The sequence below is a fragment of the Pleurodeles waltl genome, chromosome 6, assembly GCF_031143425.1.
Source record: "Pleurodeles waltl isolate 20211129_DDA chromosome 6, aPleWal1.hap1.20221129, whole genome shotgun sequence".
Taxonomy (NCBI): domain Eukaryota; kingdom Metazoa; phylum Chordata; class Amphibia; order Caudata; family Salamandridae; genus Pleurodeles; species Pleurodeles waltl.
This window is the reverse complement of record NC_090445.1, coordinates 858,687,197-858,706,870: the sequence shown is the minus strand read 5'-3', so window position 1 is coordinate 858,706,870 and position 19,674 is coordinate 858,687,197. Positions and strand designations below refer to the sequence as shown.

The following is a 19,674-nucleotide window of genomic DNA, read 5'->3' as shown; positions in this document are numbered from 1 at the left end:
CCCATCCAACAAGCCAGGGGTGAAATCTGGATTACCCAGAACCGGAATTTGAGGGGACAGGTAGAGCTTTAACTGACTTGTACGGATGGCCTCCAGTGGTCCAGAGTTGGTAAGGTGGAGGATAACAATGTGTCAGGAGAAGGATGGCTGCGGAGAGCCAGCCAGAGCAAATGTTTAAGGGGAATTTGACTCGCTAATCCTAGAACCCCCTTGTAATATTTCAGTCTTTCAGAGTGGTGAAGCAGAGAAGTCAACAGCCTATGTAGAGGAGGTGGTGTGGGCTAGTAACCTCAGCTCGCTGGTAGACAACAAAAGCACTCAATAAATGACTGTCCAGACAGTGCTTTTTCTTTTAAAAGTGTGAAATCTCTGCACTGGTGACAGAGACACTGCACATAAAAAGATAAAGATGTCTTAACTTTTAATGTGCAGAGTCTCTACCACAAGTGCGAAACTCTGCAGTCGTAAAGATACTAGTGTGAAATTAGTTCATGAATAACAAAAAAATCATAAACTTACAATGAAGTGTAAGTTTACCTTTGTGAATCAGGCATTTTATGTTTACCTCTAAAACCATTACATGACTTGCATTAAAGTATATACCATTGTAAATAAAGCACATTCAAAACAATTCAATGAATGTAATAGTCTTTCATTTATTTCTAGCAGGCCACAAACACAGCCTTAAGACCCACTAGTAGGAGTCCCAGCTTTCCCAAGCCATGTGTGCAAAAATCAGTATCAAGAATAGTTTTAGAATTTAGCAAGCCCTCTCCAAACGGCCTTCATATATGCCCTTGAGAGACTTAAGGTAACTTTTGGGGGCAATTTGGGGGAGAGAGGCTACTGCACCTCCTGCAGCCTCCTGCAAAACATTTGAAACTGCTTGTGGACCTGCCTACCACAGGACGCCACAGAATCAAACAGATATGCAAATTAGCCCCTTTGTGGACTTATGGGGCACAACACCCCAATGCTAGAATTTGAAATGACTGTCTTTCACCACTCCTTCCTTTTTCTTTTGGCGACCTTGCACATCATTACTTTTTATTAGGTTTGTTTTTATTTGTACAAGGGGTAGTGTGGAGAACACACTCTTGCACTTCCTGGCCAGCTCCCCACCCAGCTGACACTGTTTCTGGTGCCAGCATGGATGCCTGCAGCTGAGATCATCTCCTGTCTATAGGATGATGGCGAGGTGTGCACCCCTGGAAGATCTTGGGTTCATTTTACTAATGGGACAAGCCCTACCCACCATGAGCATTTTCCATAGGCCTTCTGGCTGGTCTCTAAAGGTGCGCTTTTCATAGGAACTTCGATTTCCTGCACCCAACCAGTCTTCTTCTTGGGTCCTGGTGTGTTCTTCCTGCTTCTGAGGCCATCTTGCAGAGTCTCTCAACTTCCACCCAGCCGAACATCCTGCCTACCACACTCCTCAGGCCCACAGCCTTCTGGCTTCTTGCAGGGCACCTGTGTGTCAGCGGAGTCAAGAGCTAGTCCACAGATGCTCCAGAGGAACCAGCCAGGATCCCCCAGCAGCTCTATTCCCCCAACTGTTCTTCAGTCCTTGGAATTAACTGCAGTCAAAGTCCCAAAGTCCATCCATGTCTCCTTCCAGCTGGGCATCCTTTCAGCTTCATTGCCCCCCGATCTACTGTTTTCTCATCTATCTCTTCCTTGTTCTAGGGATTTTTCAATGAGGGTGAAAGTTTTAGAAACCATTCACCCTGGACAATCCTAGGATTCCACATCATCACCGCGCCCATCCTAACTCTCCTGCACAGCATTTTGTGGCAATCGAATATTGCAACTTCAAGCTGTCTGTGGAAATTGCTTCCCTTGGAGCCTCAGCTCCATTCGTAGTTGACACAGCTGCCTGAGCCCTTCCCATCAAAATTTCAAAGGTGAGCCCCTCCTGTCCCGGCTGTAGAAGTCTGGCCTGTCTCCTTTGTTTCTGTCAGCCTGGGCTGTCTCAGTCAGGTGCAGTGACAAGCTAATTAACAATGCAGATTTCCTCCCCTCCTTTCCCTTTCCCTGGAGCTAGGTCAATCACTATTAATGGTCCTTTTGTATGGAGAGATATTTAATACTACTGCTGCAGAGCAGAATAATTACTTTGCCCCAGTAGGAGCTGATAAAGGCCTGGAATCTGATTATGATCTGAGACAGGGAAATAAGACACATTTTAAAGTGTCATGAAGAGTCTATGCATGATTTTAGGGCTGTAAATCTACATTTGTGATATTTGTCCACCCCTAGATAGGTACCTCCCTGGACCTGCGGCCTAAGTGGAGTGAAACTGCAATTTAGTACAGATTTCACCTATACTATGCAATACAGTGTAAACACCCCATACTTTAAGTAAGCACTACAGACCTAAGCCAGGAATGCCCACTCATAGTTTAAGGCCTATCCCATGTCAGTACCAATCCTTGAAGAGTATCTTCTGGTGCACAGATACCAGGCTGTATAAGATGGTAGTTTCACATGCACTGCCCACACACGTGTTCACAGGCGTGTGCTCATGTGATCATGTGTAACCAGCATAGAGCCTTTTACCCTAGCTATGCAGCAGATGTCTCCTCTTAAAAGGCCTACACTGGTGGTTAGCATTCTCAGCCCAATTACTGTGAATTTATGGTGAGTGAGACCAGTGGTGGCTGGTGACATTTGAAAGTGGTGGGGCGTAAAAGTTGTGGTTAAATGTTACGTTGCGAGCGAGCGTAACTATCATATGGGAGGTTTGGGGGAGTTTTTTTTAAAAAAAGAGTGACAAATAATTGCTGTATAATATTATCAGTAAAACTGCATAATTGTGAAAATGTAATGTCCATTTCAGTGGCAGTGCGTGATCGGTGAATGATAGTGCACTACTGCATAATCCTTTAGTAATATATTTGCGACAGTGTGCCCCAAACTGCATGACCATCAGTTACACACTACAGCCTTACCACGTTCCTGATGAACAGATGTAACTCATTTGTGAAATTTGTGCTTTGTGCTACCTTTGGATTTTTCACAATCTTTATGATTTCAGTTATGCAACATAGATGGCAGCACCCCCACTATGACAATTGTTACATGGTCACTGCAGCGTTTAAATATGGCTCACCAGACCCATAGACCTTGACCTGATGCACTTCCATTTTGAACCTGAGAATGCTGATGGTAATGCTGCACTTTACAACATCGTCCTCATGGCAGGATGGGTGTTGGTGATGATGACATATAGGCTCACTTTCTGGGAAGAACACTGCAACTGTGGGAAACCACCAGACTCGAATAAAAAGTGGCTAGCCTTTATTTCAGAATATTAACCTCCTAAAAAAACTAAAGAAAAGTGCAAAGATAAAAAAGCGCTGACAGTTGCAATTAATAGAAAATGTGTCTGTTAAAATATGGTGGTTTTAATGCATGGGTTGACAATGCTGTGCATGTGCCCTGAATGATGTGCATGCCCCCGGAGTAATGTGGGTGCTTTGAGCAGATGATATGCATGTACTGTGGGTGAAGTGAAGTGTAGCTGGTGAAGTGCCTGCACATCATGTCTCACGTGGAGCTGTGAGAGAACAGGAATCAAGTAACCACAGGAGGGTTGCAATAAAACCTCCCACGGGCAGACACCTGACACAAATTTTAGTGCAGTGAGCTGGAAAAGGTATAACTATTTACATTCATCTCTAGAAACAAGATTCAAAGTAACTAGAAGGAATTAAGTTTTTGCAAACTAGTGATGCTCTCTGTAATCCTACTATTTCTTTCCTGTAACAAGAAGTGTCAGATAGTGTCATTCCTTGTATCTCTTTAATTTGTATGTGCTCTTAATGACTGGCTCAGATGTTTGTCCCTTTGTCAAGCTGTACTGTAAACTGATTTTCGCTGTGGCCTACCAGTACCTTTCCTCCAGTTGCTCTGCACAGTCTTGTGCTGGCCTTTCTTTGTTGCTGGGGCATTTCATTGCTGTTTCATTGACTGTGGGTGTTGGGTTACAGTGGAATCAGTATCGGAGGCCTGCTCGCAAGCCCGCCGATTTGCTTGCCAGAGCCTAGGGATGTTGTGTAAATCCCAGAGTGCCAAGGGCCGCTGGCTTGAGAAGTCGGGAATTGAAGCGTCCAGTACGGGCTTTCTACCACCTGTTGCTCTGTTGGAAATGTTTCAATTGAGTGCAAAAATCAGCATTTTCCCAACTGTTATGCTGACCCCCTTTATTTATGTTTTGCATATTTATATGGCGCAAACTTGACCTGGAGGTATTGGAGCACTGTAAATGAGCACTCAGAGTTGTTTAAAATACACAAAATCAGATTCGTTATTTTAAAAAAATTTAGGCAAAGTATGATTAAGCAATTTGTCTACAATCACTGACTGGTGAGCCGACGCCGACACCAGAAAATGGTTCTCCAGTTCAATGCAACATCAACACAGCCCCTTAATGCAGAGGTGCTTACTTTTTTTCCTAAAACACGCAATCATAAGGAAGAAATCAGTGACCAAAATGTTACCTAAAACATTTTAAGGCAGAATTCTGCGGCATAAAACGTCACCGACTGAGCTTCTTCCTTCTGCAGTATTTTACCCAAGCACGGCACTTGCATACATCGCCGAACTCTGCCGAAAAAGTAATTTATTGAAGGACAGAAGACCGTCCTGTTTCGCCTGCCCTGGCGTGTTCCAGAATTTTGCAAGCCCTTATTTTCGCACAGGTTTGCCATCTGTCCTGGCCGCTGTTGAACTACTTAAAAATGCATATTCCAGAAAAACGTACTTCACGTTAAAGGGTGTAGCTAGGTACTGAAAAAGGGGTTCAGAGCCATATAATGGCGTCAAACCACAAACCCAACGCCGAGGTGGCAAAGCCTGTACAGCACCGAGAAGCCACAATTGTGGCAGCATCCATAATGAGAAAGAAAAAAAAAACACATTGCTAGGAATCCCAAAGGAATGTGTACTCGTGGAAAGAAACTTTGTCTTAAACCTGTTAAAGCGCTTCCCAGTAAGCACTTGACCCAATGGCTTATCTATTAATATTGTCAATATCCGCCGCCAATCAGACTTTACCCGCCAACATCCGCTTTCTAGCGCCTACTATCGGGGCGTAACCGTTTTCAAAGCATTTACAGTTTTAGTAAACACGGTAACCGACGCCTGCGAGGCATTGATTTCGTCACATCAAAGTACATTTCTAAATGTTCCCAAAATCACACAGCTAGGAATTAGGGTTTCAGTCCAGGTTTATTGATTTGGTTTTAGGCGCTAGAAGGGTTTATAGACATTGCCTGCGGATAATGACTTCTCCACTACAGGACCCACTGAGTGCCTCTATTCCATTTATGCCATTCAATATAGAGTTGATGAGGAAACCCCAAGTCCTCGCCCCCCCCCAAACCACCACCCCAACCACGCTCTTCTAGCACCATTTTGATTTGACCAAACAATTCTCAAAGGCCAAGCGGGTCTACCTTCTTGCTTAAGTTAAGCGTCTGCCTTCTTGCTGATCTTTAGCGCTATTTTAGTGAAACTGGACACAAACTGTAAGAGAACAGGGGCGTCACATGGACAGTGTTATGACGGTATTGATTATAACACCGGTAGCATGTTGGCGGTAATTTTAACGTTAGCTGTAAAGGCATCTGCATTTTAACTGGCCAACCCAAAACGTTAGTGTACAATTCCACCATAATGTACATTTCGTTGTTGCCAGTAGTGTGTATCAAATAATATTTTGCACAATTATTCAAATACAACTGAACGCAGTTCATGGGAACCACAATTCAGAGGCAACACCAGATATCCTGGCACACATCGCGCACAAGCAAGTTCCAACGCCGAGATTTCATAGCGCCTCACCTCGCAGCCTGTAGCAGACCTGCCATCAAGCGCTAGGCACTTGGAAGCTGCATGGGCCGAACACACTGCGCATACTCGATATCTCAGCTTGCTGTCTGCAGCCTCTACCCCACCGTTCCCAACTTGTCACAGGGCTGGACCCACCCCCTGTGACGAATTGGGAAAGGGTGGGGTGGCCATCCTCTCCACTTCCTGACTGACGTGGAGCCCCTGGCGTGACAGGGCTTCAGCCTGAAGCACCCGGGGCTAACTTTACCCACACGTCATTAGAGGGTGGAGACTGGTCCCCGAAGCTATGTCTTTGCCGAGCTGATGACCTCATAGGCCTCAGGCTGTGAGCTTGTCAGCCCGGCAAATATCATAGACTCAGGGCCTGCCCAGAGGAAAATGGAATGACGGCATCGCTGCCAGTGTCATGTGACATGAGACTTACGATCACAGCAACAGTAGCCCCGGGCCAGGCCCCAGCCCCAAGCAAGAGACGTGTGCATTTTTGTTTTACAGATTGAGTTTGTTTTCACTTTTGTAATGGGGGCGTATCCCGACGCCCTCATGCAGAAACCGCCACTGAGTGAGACTCTGGTAGTGTGACTCATTCACAGTAAAAATACAAAAAACGGGTAATCTATTGCTAAAAGTTCCGGAGGACTAAAAGAAAGGAACTCATTTGCCACAGGCAGGCACTAGTATAATGTGCCAAGTGCAGTCTCATGCACCCTTGAAAAGCCATAATACTCCCAGATACAGTCATCATATCACCAAGTACAGCCTCATATAATCGGGTATAACAGTAATATTCCAGTTGTTAACATAAACCTCATGAGCATTCACAGAGAGCAACTTTCACCTATGAGGATGCCATTGTGCAACTTGCAGATAAACAGATAATAAATGTATGTTGCCTTTTATACAGAAAATATCCACTTCATACCCTAATCCCCATTCTTTTCTTTAATTACCCTTGCCCAGTTGCTTGGCACGGGCGTAGGGACAAAGTACGCCAAGGCACATCAGGAGGCCGAAGATTTCCAAAGACCTCAGTGGGAAGAAATCAAACCGCTGGTCGTCTTTGTGGTTCTGGCAGGGTTCCACAAACCCCATGCTCGAACATGTACTAGGCACTTTTATGGTTTCTCCAGCTTCCCCTTATGTCACTGCGGTAACAGCCACTGATGTTTTGAGCTGCAGACACATAAAAAACTGGAAAACTATGGATGGAGATTTACACCTCCACATAAGCGTACTTCTCCATTTATTCCAGTTCTCAAACATTCCCATACTCGGCATTTCCTAACTCTTGGGGTTCGCCATGCCCTCCGAGCGGAAGTATAGCCGAGTGCAGTGAGGTGATTCTAATTGTTAGGCCACACTCCCTCATCACTTTCCTCCTACTTCCATTCGAAGTGACATGAACTGTGAAGGCAGGCCCGCATAGCAAAAGCACCCCTCTCTTCTCACTCATGTACCTACCTTGCTGTGCTCCATGTGTGAGGCAAAAGAGTAGTGTGCAGGAGAAGCTGTGCAGGGAGTCAGCACTTCCACTGCCAGGCACCCCACTCAGATCCTGAGTATGAATCAGGTGGAGTTGAAGTTCTGTATGGAATTTCGCTCTGCCTCATTCTGAGTGAGCCACTGTTCCCATAGCCTGGTTTAATGGGGTGTTGGAACCCAACACTGATTTTACTAGTTGGTAATTCCACTTTGAGAAATCGAATAATGCAGCAACACCCCAGCCTGCTTCCCATGTTTTCTTGCGGAGGAGCATATATGCTCTGGGTAGGGATGAGTTATGGTACCCCGCCTATTTTGTTGTGATGCTTGTGTTGCCAGCCTTCCCTCTGTGTCTGCAACTCTTCCCTGTCACATGCCAGCAACAGAATGGAAGGTGTTGACTGCAGGCAGAGGATATAAGGGCAAATATGGGGAGGGAGACACACGGCACGCACCTCTGCATGGATGGAAATTCTCCAAGTGTCCAATGAAACACCCTAAAATACTGAACCAGCTGTGCGAGCGCGATTTTTACCACCAAACCACTCCTGGTGTTTTCCGACATTCTCCCGGGTTCACATAAGTACTCAAGAATTTGTTTGCTTGATCTAAGAATCCCACTTACATAGCAGATAACCAATGTAGTCCTCCTCAAAGACTCACTGCATGCTCAAAAACCGAAATAATCCCAGAATCTGCCAACAAAATATCCCAAGAACAAAATCCTAACATAGTAGCTGACTAGAACATATCTAGTAAACGTTGTAATACCGCCTGTGTAAGAAGTCCATACCCCTGTGAATGAGATTAAAAAAAGAAAATAAAAAAGCATGAAATGTACTTTTAAATTTCCTGTGTGCTCTGTATTGCTGTGCTCTACCAACCTGTCCTGCAGTTCCCTTAAATCCTATTTCTGATGCTAGGATATCTCTGATTGAGGGGGTGGCGCATAAAGTTTAACTTTTGGCCCCTTGTCATCCTTGATTTTGCGACCAATGCACAGATTAAACATCACAAAACAGACCACACGCTACATTTTTGGGGGAAAAAAACTTTCGCACTGTTATTTATATTTTTATCAAGGGATAATTTACGCCCGATTTGAATGTTCAAACTTGTTTTAGACTTAAAGCTGACGCCCATCCTGAGAACAATCTAGAGTCACAGGAACCATAGTAAATTGCAGTATTTCGCCCTCCAGAGATTGCTATTTCACAATGGGGCTGCAGCCAGTGCAATTATCGGGCTGCTGCACCCGTGTCAACTTGGAAGGAAGTAAGGGCAGGCTAACCCCCAGTTTCAGGATACCAACTGTCGTTTGTGGGTCAACGTGAGCGCCACTGTGTTCTTCTCATGGGTTGAGGATATCAAGATTGCAACCCATTCTTCTATTGTTTTGGGTAATTTACGCTTGTGTGTAAGGATCATCCTGTAACTCCGCCAAGACTCGTGGTAGCACTTTGCGACCTCGCGTCCGCTTTTGCATCTGCTACGCCAGACCCGACATCACCATGTGGCTGAGTGGGGGGGAGATCTTGCGCTAGACGCAGTTACCTTGATCAGCTAAAAGTCCATTGAAAAAAAACTACTATTCCTCAGAGACACTAGGGGCTATACCTTCTAATGTTCCTTTTCAGGTGACGTGGCCGCCCACCTTCCCAGACACAGAGCTTGGCATTGTTCATATGAAAATATTCTGAAGTCATCTTTGTCTGTATACCAGGCTGCATGCCCCTTTCTAAACCAGCCCTCGCTCCCCTTTGCAGGGAATCAAACTCTTTGAACAGGACGCTAGATGCAGCATCGACACCGTGACATCAAACAGCCTCTCGTAGAATCCACTGCACTGGCAGACAGACCCTCAGCATCACCGGGGAGCTCCTAGCAACCACCAGCAGCAAAACTCGATCAGCACTGAGCGCGTGCAGCACACACCAGCTCTGCCGGCACTTCCAGACAGGCTGTGCTGCAAGAGGTAAGTGCCAATAAAGAAACAGCCGTGCGCGTGTTTCCGAAGTTGCCTGCTGTTTATTTCTTGATTTGTGAATGCGAAGCAGGTGTATTACATGATATTCACGAGCAGCTTTTAATTTACGTTAGAAAGCGGGTTTGCAGGCAGAGGAGTTTGTTTCGTTTTGAATATCTGAATGCTGGAGCAGTGGTTTCTGCACAGTTCATCTCCACATGCCTATTCCTATTGGTATTTTAAGTACGTCAACGCCGCTGTAGGTCTGTCTTCCTTTCCACATATTAGGCTTCAGTCTCACGTTGTAACTGAAAACACGTGTTTGGCACCTTTGAAGTGAACTCACCAGGAGTTCCTTTAGCTTTACCTCAGACGCACATACCTGCCACCAGAGAGATACACAAAAACATGAAGAGGCAGAAATATGACAGAGAACGGCCGATAAAATGTGCGCACCCGAGCGCTTGCTTTCTCGCCACCAAAAGTTATTATTGTGACAAACGACTGCACCAGGGCTAAGGACAAGCAGACATAACCATTAAATGTGCATTGTGTTTAATTGCAGAGTTTTACTGTGTTCTGATATGTCGTTTTACGGGCAGAAGAGAGTACCGGCAGTAGAAATGTTTTTGCGATAGTATAAAAAGTCAGAGTCAAATGGTAAAGCGTTACATGTTTCATTGCACAGTCAAGCATTTCTTTTGTGAGAATGTATGTGCTACTATATTGTACGCCGGTACATACACTATGTGGTGTCAGTTTGAACCTCAGGTTAGAAAAAAGGTAATTAATAGATTTACTGCAAAATCTCCTCAGATTAATATTTTCTGAATTGGTTTATCCTCACCAATGTGGAATGTGCTGTAATAAAATAAAGCTGGTAACATCTTACGTAGGTTATGTGAAGCAAAATATTTGGTGAATGCATGTAACCCAGAAGCGTATGTTGGGGAAAGCCATTTTAGTGGCAAAATGAAAGAACTGGGCTGCTATATTTCGAAGGCATTTGCGCAGAGTGCTATAGTACAAAAACGGCGAGTCAAGGGGTCGGAAATCACTAAAAGCTCATGAGACTGGCAGTTCGTTTCCTTGCTTCCTCCTTTTCCGTCCTCTGATTTACCGACAATAGACCGGTTCAATAGTTGAGAGCCGCTCACAGGAGCTAGCAGAGCGAGCCGATCTGATCGCTGCCCGCTGGGCACCGGGCAGCAGTTCCTTCTCCAGCAGGCGGTACCACACAGGCAGACTTGTTTATGCCAATGCTACTTTCCAGAGCTCCGTTCGTCCTTTACACAATAGTGTGCTTGCTACCGTGTTTCCGAGGGTAATAAGGAAGACAGTCGATAGATGCCAAAGTTTTATTGGAAAGAATACATTTGGATTGCAGATATAAAACCATGACGGCTAGACCTGCTGGGCACCTGGCACAAACCCAAAATGTTAATTGCTATTCAAAGCCCATCAATTAAGACATATTTTATCTGCGTCACAGTGGGTGTAAATCACCTAGTTTACACACTCTTATCTCTTAAATATGTGGCTTTGTTCGGTGCACAATGCAACCTGAACCAACTGTGCATCAACATTTTGTCATTGAGAAATGACACCGAAAAGAGATTATTTGCCCAGAAACAGACGCCACTGGAGTGGGAAAACCATACGCACAAGCGTGCAATGTCTTGGGCCCCCAACTTTTACCCCACCAGTTATAAAAGAACATCACTTGACAAGGTTGTGCATGTTGCAAGTACTACAGGTTGCAAATGAAGACAGTGAATAAAATAAGTTACATATTTCGACAGCTCAGACAATGTAGGTGTAACATTTCACACATCAACGATATTTACATCCATTTTATGGGTCAGGTACCCAAGGAAGCACATGACCGCAAGCTGAACACAGAGTTGTACATTTACAGGAGTAACGAGGGGTCGTCTTCCTGGACTGTCCTTGCTTGTGGCACCACATGACCGACATCAGTCACACCCCTGAAATGGTTATTACGTGGGCAACCCCGGTGTAGGCCTAGAGGGTCGGGACCACTAGCAGGACAACACTCACCTCTAGCCAGCCCCTATGCTAGCTCTAACCAGCACCGGACAGTGGAATGGACCAATGCTCCTTAAGATAAGCTATCAAAATCTTTGGGGAGCCTCTAGGTCGAGCAGGGCACAAGTCCTAAAAATGAAGTGAATGGACTAACCTAGTTAGGCACAATGGAAGTGACATCATGGCAGGTGACATTGCGTAATGTGACATAGCAAGTGGAATCACATGAAGTGGCATCATAACCCGCATATGTGAAGGAGAAATAAGAAGAAATAAAGATATTTCTCCTTTTTGTCAGCCTTAGGTAGGTGCACCAGTTTGGCACAATCTCATGTTTGCAAGTCTTTGTAAATAGAGGTTTACATCAAAATATATAGGCGGGTGCATGTAAACACCCATGCAACACCCATGTAAAGCAAGGTAGCCCTATTTACTGCATTGCATTACTTTTTTTTGCAAAGGCACCCAAATCAGGATTTGCATTGCATGGGTTTGTAAATCCCAATATAAATTTTGCGCCGAGCTGCACCAAAAAAATGGCACAGCTTGGATGCAAAATCTTAGTAAATTTGGGCCTCAATACATACAATGTAAAAAAAACGACCTCAAAGAAATTTGTAACAAGGAGAAATGTGACAGTAGATCTCTTCAGGATTAATTGTTTGCAAAGACTGCATCTTAAAATATCTTACAGGGTTAAGGCACCTGCTACAGAGTTCTTGTGTGTCAAGTAAATCTCAGGGAATAACAATAAGGGTAAGATACCTCTGGTGGTTATTGCATTTGCTGGAAAGATCTGTGTTTTGTCTATTCACAGTTTTGCACAGAGGGATAATGTGCTTCCTGCAAAGCATATTTTGTAACATGCTGATGCCAGACTTTTATTTTATGAAGTTTGGTAAGCGGGTTACCGCTATTATCACATATACCTTTTTGTTACTTGCAGTTCATAAATTCCAATCTTTCTAATACAGCAGAGTGAACTATGAAGGAAGAAATGTGATTCCTGCACCTTGCAACCTTCACTGTTTTATGTAACAATGTTGTACACTGATTTACATAGTTGTATGATTTATTGGCAATTTATAATGTTTGCAAGTGATGTAAAGCAAACTGACACCTTACACTGGGATGAGTATCACTAGAAAAGAAATACAAAATATCAGTGGCATTTAAATTATTATTATTGTATTGTCATCACATTTGACATTCCTACAGTGCATGCATAGCTCTTATAAGCAGGGATTGAAAAAAGTAAAAACAACTTCTGACAGATTGCACTTTCTTTAAAATACTTGTACAGTGATAACAAGATGTGTGTCTTTGTTTCCCTCCATTGCACTGGAATCCAGGTGTGAAGCTTGAGATAGCTCCCACACAGGATTGTACTAGAATAAAAGTAAGTTCGATGGCCCATTAAACCAGGCCTTGTCTTTGTCCAGCCTACAGGTGAAAATAAGCCCCCACACGCCTGCACATTGCTGTCAGAAAATAAAGCAGTGAATGTGCAGGCGCTGCTGAATGTGTCAGATTGTCTGAAAATTACACCAGAACAAGTTCAGCAGATATCACTGGAGAATAAACATCTTGACAGAGAGGACAGCATCCATCCTGAGAAAATAGTGTGTGGATGCCATCTACTTCTGTGTACCTTCGACTTGTGCCCTAAGCTCATAGTGGTATTACTGAAATTCACTACTTGCACATCATGCCCTTAAGTTATTAATCAAATTTCAGGACCCTCTCAGCACTCACTTCTTTCCTAGCTAGCTCCATGTGCCTGTAGCAGGTCAATTGTTGACCAATACGATCAAGGAAACAACTAAAATTCTAGCTCCCTGATTAGAGGCCAGTGCCAGTTACTGATTTACATTTAAACCAAAATGGTGTCTTGTGGAGTTAATATACCTGTGCAGCCACCAACCTAGAGGAAGAGAGGACAGAAGAGGGTTAGCAGGGGGACCATTCATGTTTAAAATCCCTTACCCTGCAGCCCAGGTGCATCACTCCCAGAAGGAAATGTCACCTCCATAAGGCAGTGGGGCTAAGTTGGAATATCTTGGCAACCTAAGAAGGGCAACGCAATGACCCCTCCTCTCTGGCCCCGCTTTCAGCCCATAGCACATCGAATGGCACCACTCTGTGATTTTCAGTGGGCGCTTGTCAAGAATTGAACACAAGGCTTCTTGTTCCACATTGTACAACTTAGCAATTATGCCATATACATTTTAGTGCATGATGGGATTCAATGTCAAAATCCATGCAACTGAGAGCTTTATTTGTATTTTTTGTATGTCAAGCAGATGTTCATCGCTGCCAAATCTTATATATATATATATATATATATATACACATATATATATATATATATATATATATATATATATATATATATATATATATTATTTTTTTTCACTAAAAAAAACAAAGGTTACTATGATGCTATAGTTAGGAAATATAATTAAAAAAACTTAGAAATTCACTTAAAAAAACAAAGGTTACAGGGACGTTATAGTTAGGTTCTGAATTTACTCACGCAAAACCAGAGAAATTCAGCATTTATAGTTAGAGTTATTTCAAGTAACTATAACTCGCGGCTTAAGATAACTTTAACTCGCGCCCCAGCTGTGCCCCATTTTTACTTCAATAATATGACTTCTAATGTTTCATTTATATTTATATTGACCTTATAAAAGTTGTTATGAGTGCTGTAATATCTGGGGTAATTAGCAGTGCATGGCAAGGGCGCGAGGTATAGTTACCTTAGAGAGCGATGACATAAATATATATATATATATATATATATATATATATATATATATAGAGAGAGAGAGAGAAAGAGAGAGAGAGAGAGAGAGAGAGAGAGAGAGATTAAACCAAAGGTTACAGGAACGCTATAGTTAGTCTCACATTTTAAACATACCAAACCATAGAAATTCATCAGTTAGGGTTAGAGTTATCTCAAATAACTAGAACTTGTGCCCTCAGGTAAGTAAAACTCCTGCACCCGCCATGCACAGTTTTTCCATAAACATTTTTACCTTAGATATTACATTGATATTATCAATGATGTTATCAAAGATGTCATGAGTGATGTATTATATGGGGTAATTAGCAGGGCATGGTGAGGGCGCAAGTTATAGCTACTTAGGGCACAAGTTATAGTTACTTGAGATAACTCTAACTATAAGTGATGAATTTCTATGGTTTTGTACGTTTAAAATATGAGCCTAACTATAACGTCCCTGTAACCTTTGGTTTTGAAAGTGAATTTCTATGTTGTTTTTTATTTCTATATCCTAACTATAACGTCCCTCTAACCTTTGTTTTTTTTAGTTAATATCTAAGTTTTTTTTAACATAAAGTAAATTTCATTACTATACGTTAATCAAAACCACTGAAGGCCGTGCGCAGTGACGGTTGGCCGTAGAGCCTGGCCCAAACCAACCCCGCATGCCCCCCCTCCGCAGGCCGATCTCGGCCCTGGAGGACCCCATCCCCGAGGCCCAGACAAAATATTTTATTTTCCAGAGGGGCTGCACGGCCTCCCAAGGCCGATCTCGGCACCAGGGATCAATCCCCTGGAGCTTGACCTAAACATTATTTTTTTGGGGGGGGTGAAATATTTCACTGAAAAGAACAAATGTTACAGGGAAGTTATTCTAGAAAATAGATTTTATAAAAGCTTAGAAATTCACTAAAAACCCCAAGGGTTAGAGGGACATTATCATTAGGTTCACAATTTACACACAATAAACAATGGAAATTCAGCAGTTATAGTTAGAGTTATCACAAGAAACGATCTCATGTCCTAAAATAGCTATAGCTTGTCCCCCCACCAATGCACAGTATTTTCTTCAATAATTTGACTTCTAATGTTTTATTGATAATTTTTTAGATGTTATAAAAGTTGTCATGAGTGCTGTAATATCCTGGGTATTTAGCAGTGCGTGGCGAGGGTGCGAGTTATAGTTACCTTAGGCCGTGAGTTATTGTTACTTGAAAGAATTCTAACTATAACTGCTGAATTTCTATGTTTTTGTGTGAGTAAATTCAGAACATAACTACATCGTCCCCGTAACCTTTGATTTTTTCAGTGAATTTCCATGTTTTTTTTAACGTAAAATAATTTTCATTACTATACATTAATCCAAACATTGCCGAAGGCTGTGCCCAGCTAAGACTGGCAGCAGGGCCGGCCTGTGGCCAGACAAGGCGGCCAACCACCCTAATCACCCAACTCCACGCTTCCCATGGCCTTTGGCCATGCACAGTGGGAGTTGGCTGCAGGGTAGACTCTCTGGGTGTGAGAATAGGTGTGAGAGGGTGTCTCTGGGTGTGAGTGTGCCTGTGAGAGTGTTTCACTGGGTGTGAGAGTGAGTGTGAGAGGATCTATGTGGGTGTGAGAGGGGATGTGAGGAAGTCTGACTATGCTACAACAGATGAAAGATGTATTCACCTACACAAAGGATTTCAGATCATTTTTCAACATGGAATTGCAGAGTAAACACACTTGCTTTGCCTTTGCAAAGCCCAGGAGTTAGGATCATTTGTTGTTTCCAGAAGTGGAGTTTCAACTGGGGTACCTGCTATGTTTATATTTGTAAATGCTTCCTGCTGAGGTTTAAGTTCTTTGAAATGAGCATCATGGCCAGAACAGGAGTCCACAGTTTGCACAAAATGTCTATCCAACTAGAGCACTTTCTAATGGTTAGTTAGTAATTGCTACCTTGTTGGGTTAATGGCCTGCATGGAAGAGGGGGGACACGGCCTCCTTCCCTGGACAATGTCAGCCCCGGGGACCCCATGGGGAGGGGGTCAGCGTGGCCCCACTCCCCAAGCTGATCGCAGCCTCAGGAACCCCATCTCCCAGAACCTGCCCCTCAATAAATGGAGGAGGGGGGCTGCGCAGCCCCTCCCCCTTCTGATTTCAGCCCCGGGTACCCCATTCACTGTGGCCCAGACTTCTAAAATAATTTTTTGGGAGGGAGGGGGGCCCCACGGCACCCCTCCCCAGCCAATTTCAGCCCCAGATAACCCCATCCCCCTGGCCTTAATATATATATTTTTTTGGGGACTGAAGCCAAGTCCCAAAATGGCTGCTGATATTTCCTTGTTGAAGTGGTGGCAGTCGGTCAGATATCAGCACGGGGACAGTTGGATCCGTGTCCCTATATATCTTTCATTTTTGCTCTTCAATATCTCCAAAACTACTGAAGGGGTTTACATCAAATCACAAAAAGCACTCTTTCTGGAAGAAGTGCTAGCTTTCTGCTAAATTTAGTGTAATTCCTTCCAGCGTTTCGCGCTGTAGTCGTGCTCAAATATTTGAAAAAATCCCATTGATATAGAATGGGGAAAAAGTGTTTGGGGGCCCCCCTTTTTCTCAGCCCCCACTTGACGAATCACCCCAAAACTTTCAACACAGCAGCTGAACCAACTAATATATATATATATATTTTGCCAGCAGGTTGAAACAATGTGCATATATAAAAATATCATTTTAACAGCTGGATGATACAGTACTAACGGAGATATTGCGGATTGGCCCAAGAAGAGCATGAAGTTCTGTGAAGGACTTCTGATTGTCATAAATGTCTGGTAGAAATATGGACAGAAATGTATGGACTAGCAGGTCCATTGTTTATATTGGGTTTGGCAATATCATACATACATCTTGTGGTGGCTCAATAACACAATGGTATGGAGACTGAGAAGGTGCAGTCTTCTTTTGAGTTCGACAATTACCCTCCAATGAGACCGTGTAACATTGTTTAAAATGGCGTATTGAAATTTAATAGCATTGTTACCGGTCAAGAATGGAGGGCACTGATAAAGGTGTAAGCCTAAACGCGTTTGCCATTTGCTGATGATTAAATTGGGGAAGAGTGATCACCGCGAGTGTCCATGTTGTTTTTGGTGTGAGAAGTATCCATGAGTCCACCCTCATAGTTGCGGCACCCGCCTCCGAAGGGGTTCAGCAATATTGGGTTGAAGTTTGTGGAAGATTTGATGGACATTGCCTGAACTGCTGGAAAGACGGAATTCCAGTGATGAAAAATCATCAGGGATCATTGAAACTCAGGAGATTGAGTCATTGGGCTGGCTCTTACAGATGTCAGATTTTATTGTGGCCAGGGCGAGGGAACATTTATTATCTTTTTTTATTGCCAGCAGGTTGAAACAATGTGCATATATTAAAATATCATTTTAGCAGCTGGATGATACATTACTCACGGAGGTATTGCGGAATGCCCCAAGAAGAGCATGAGGTTCTGTGAAGGACTTCTGATTGTCATAAACGTCTGGTAGGAATATGGATAGAAATGTATGGACTAGCAGGTCCGTGAAAGTTTATATTGGGATTGGCAATATCATACACATAGATTGCGGCGGCTCAATAACACAATGGTATCAGTAACACAATGGTATGGAGACTGAGAGGATGCAGTCCTCTTTTGAGATCAACGATTACCCTCCAATGAGACCGTGTAACATTGTTCAAAAAGATGTGTTAAAATTTAATAGCTTTGTTGCCTGTCAAGCAAGGAGGGCATTGAGAAAGGCGTAAGCCAAAACGCCTTTGCCATTTGATGATATTAAACTGAGGAAAAGTGATCCAGCAATTGCCCGTGTTGTTTTTTTGGTTTAAGAAGTATTCATGAGTCCACCCTCACGGTAGCAGCATCCTCCCCCGAAGACGTTCAGCAATATTGGGTGGAAGTTTGTGGAAAATATGTGTGTGTGTGTGTGTGTGTATATGCATGTGCATATACATTAAACAGTGGTCACATAATGTAGTTATAACTGTATTTATTGGTGTTAGAAATTGGGTCTTTGGTTGGCAGTCAGGTTACCCCCTGTCCAAACAAGGACCCTCACTCTAGTCAGGGTAAAGGAGAATCACACTCAGTTAACTCCCGCTTACCCCCTTGGTAGCTTGGCATGGGCATGGTAGGCTTAACTTCAGAGACAATGTGTAAAGTATTTGTACAACACACAGTAATACAGCAAAAACATTACAAAATGACTCAACACCAGGTTAGAAAAATAACAAATATTTTTCTGAACAAAACAAGACCAAAACAACAAAAATCCAACACACACAAGTAAAGTTATCAATTTCTAAAGATTAAACTCAAAAATAGCGCTTAGAAACACAAAATGCTTTGATGAGGTGAAACACAACGTCGTGACTGAGTTGTTCCCAACAATCCAATGCCGATGGCGCCGGGTACGGAGTCACGTAGACCCCTAGGTACAGTACCTTATTAAAATGTGAAAACAAGCTGGTGCGTAAAGTTGGTATCGCGGGGCGCTGGATCCAATGGCGGCATCGGTTCAGATGCTGCGGGGAAAAGGAGCGGAGGCATCATGAAGAGGTGTCGGGTCCTTGTTGAGGAGCGGTGGAGGTGAGGAGGTGTCAGTGCGAAGTGTTGAATCCGTGTACTTCGGGCGGAGTTGATATCCGACGGTCACAATGTGGTGCGGCGACTTCCACAGAGTCGCGGACTTCAACAGGGCTGCAGCGGTGTCGGGTCTGCGAGGGTCGTTGCACTCCAGTGAGGACCACGGCTTTGGTTGCAGGCGGCGTCACGAGATTTGGCAGGTGCGTTGGTCCGGAGTCATCCAAAGTCGGTTTTCTTGGATTTTCACCAGCTTCTCCTATGAAGCGCCCAGGGACTGGATAGGGCACCACTTGGCAGGGCAGGATACTCAGCAGAGAGTCCAGGTGCTGGTAGAGGATGTCTTTGAGGGCCCTGAAACTTCAGAACAGGAGGCAAGCTCAGTCGAAGCCCTTGGAGATTCTTCTCAAGCAGGAATATACCACAATGTCCAGTCTTTATCCCCTTTCACAGGCAGAAGCAGCAACTGCAGGATAGCCCAACAAAGCACAGTCGCAGGCAGGGGCAGCACTTGTCCTCAGCTCTTCAGCTCTTCTCCTTGGCAGAGGTTCCTCTTGATTCCAGAAGTGATCTAATTTCCAGGGGTTTGAGGTCCACTACTTATACCTTTTCTGCTTTTGAAGTAGGCAAACTTCAAAGGAAAGTCTCTCTTGTTTGTAGGATCCTGCCTTGCCAAGGCCAGGCCCCAGACACACACCAGGGGTTGAAGACTGCATTGTGTGAGGGCAGGCATAGCCCTTTCAGGTATGAGTGACCACTTCCTCTCACTCTCAGCACAGATGGCTCATCAGGATATGCCGGCTACACCCAGCTCCCTTTGTGTCACTGTCTAGAGGAGAGGTGCAAACAGCCCAACTGTCAAAGTGACCCAGACAGGGAATCCACAAACAGCCAGAGGCACAGAATGGTTTAAGC

The 19,674-nt window shown here is 43.9% G+C and overlaps 1 protein-coding gene across 2 annotated transcripts in view; it reads left to right on the top strand.

The window, feature by feature from the left end:
• Window positions 1-8,986: 8,986 nt before the first annotated feature.
• LOC138300344 (neurotensin receptor type 1-like) overlaps window positions 8,987-19,674 on the top strand; it is a 336,333-nt gene continuing 325,645 nt past the window's right edge. Inside the window, exon 1 of one of the 2 annotated variants that reach the window (XM_069239609.1) lies at window positions 8,987-9,313. The gene's annotated coding sequence lies outside the window, so the exon portion shown is untranslated. The remainder of the gene's footprint in view (window positions 9,314-19,674) is intronic. The other variant, XR_011204913.1, reaches the window with a different exon arrangement.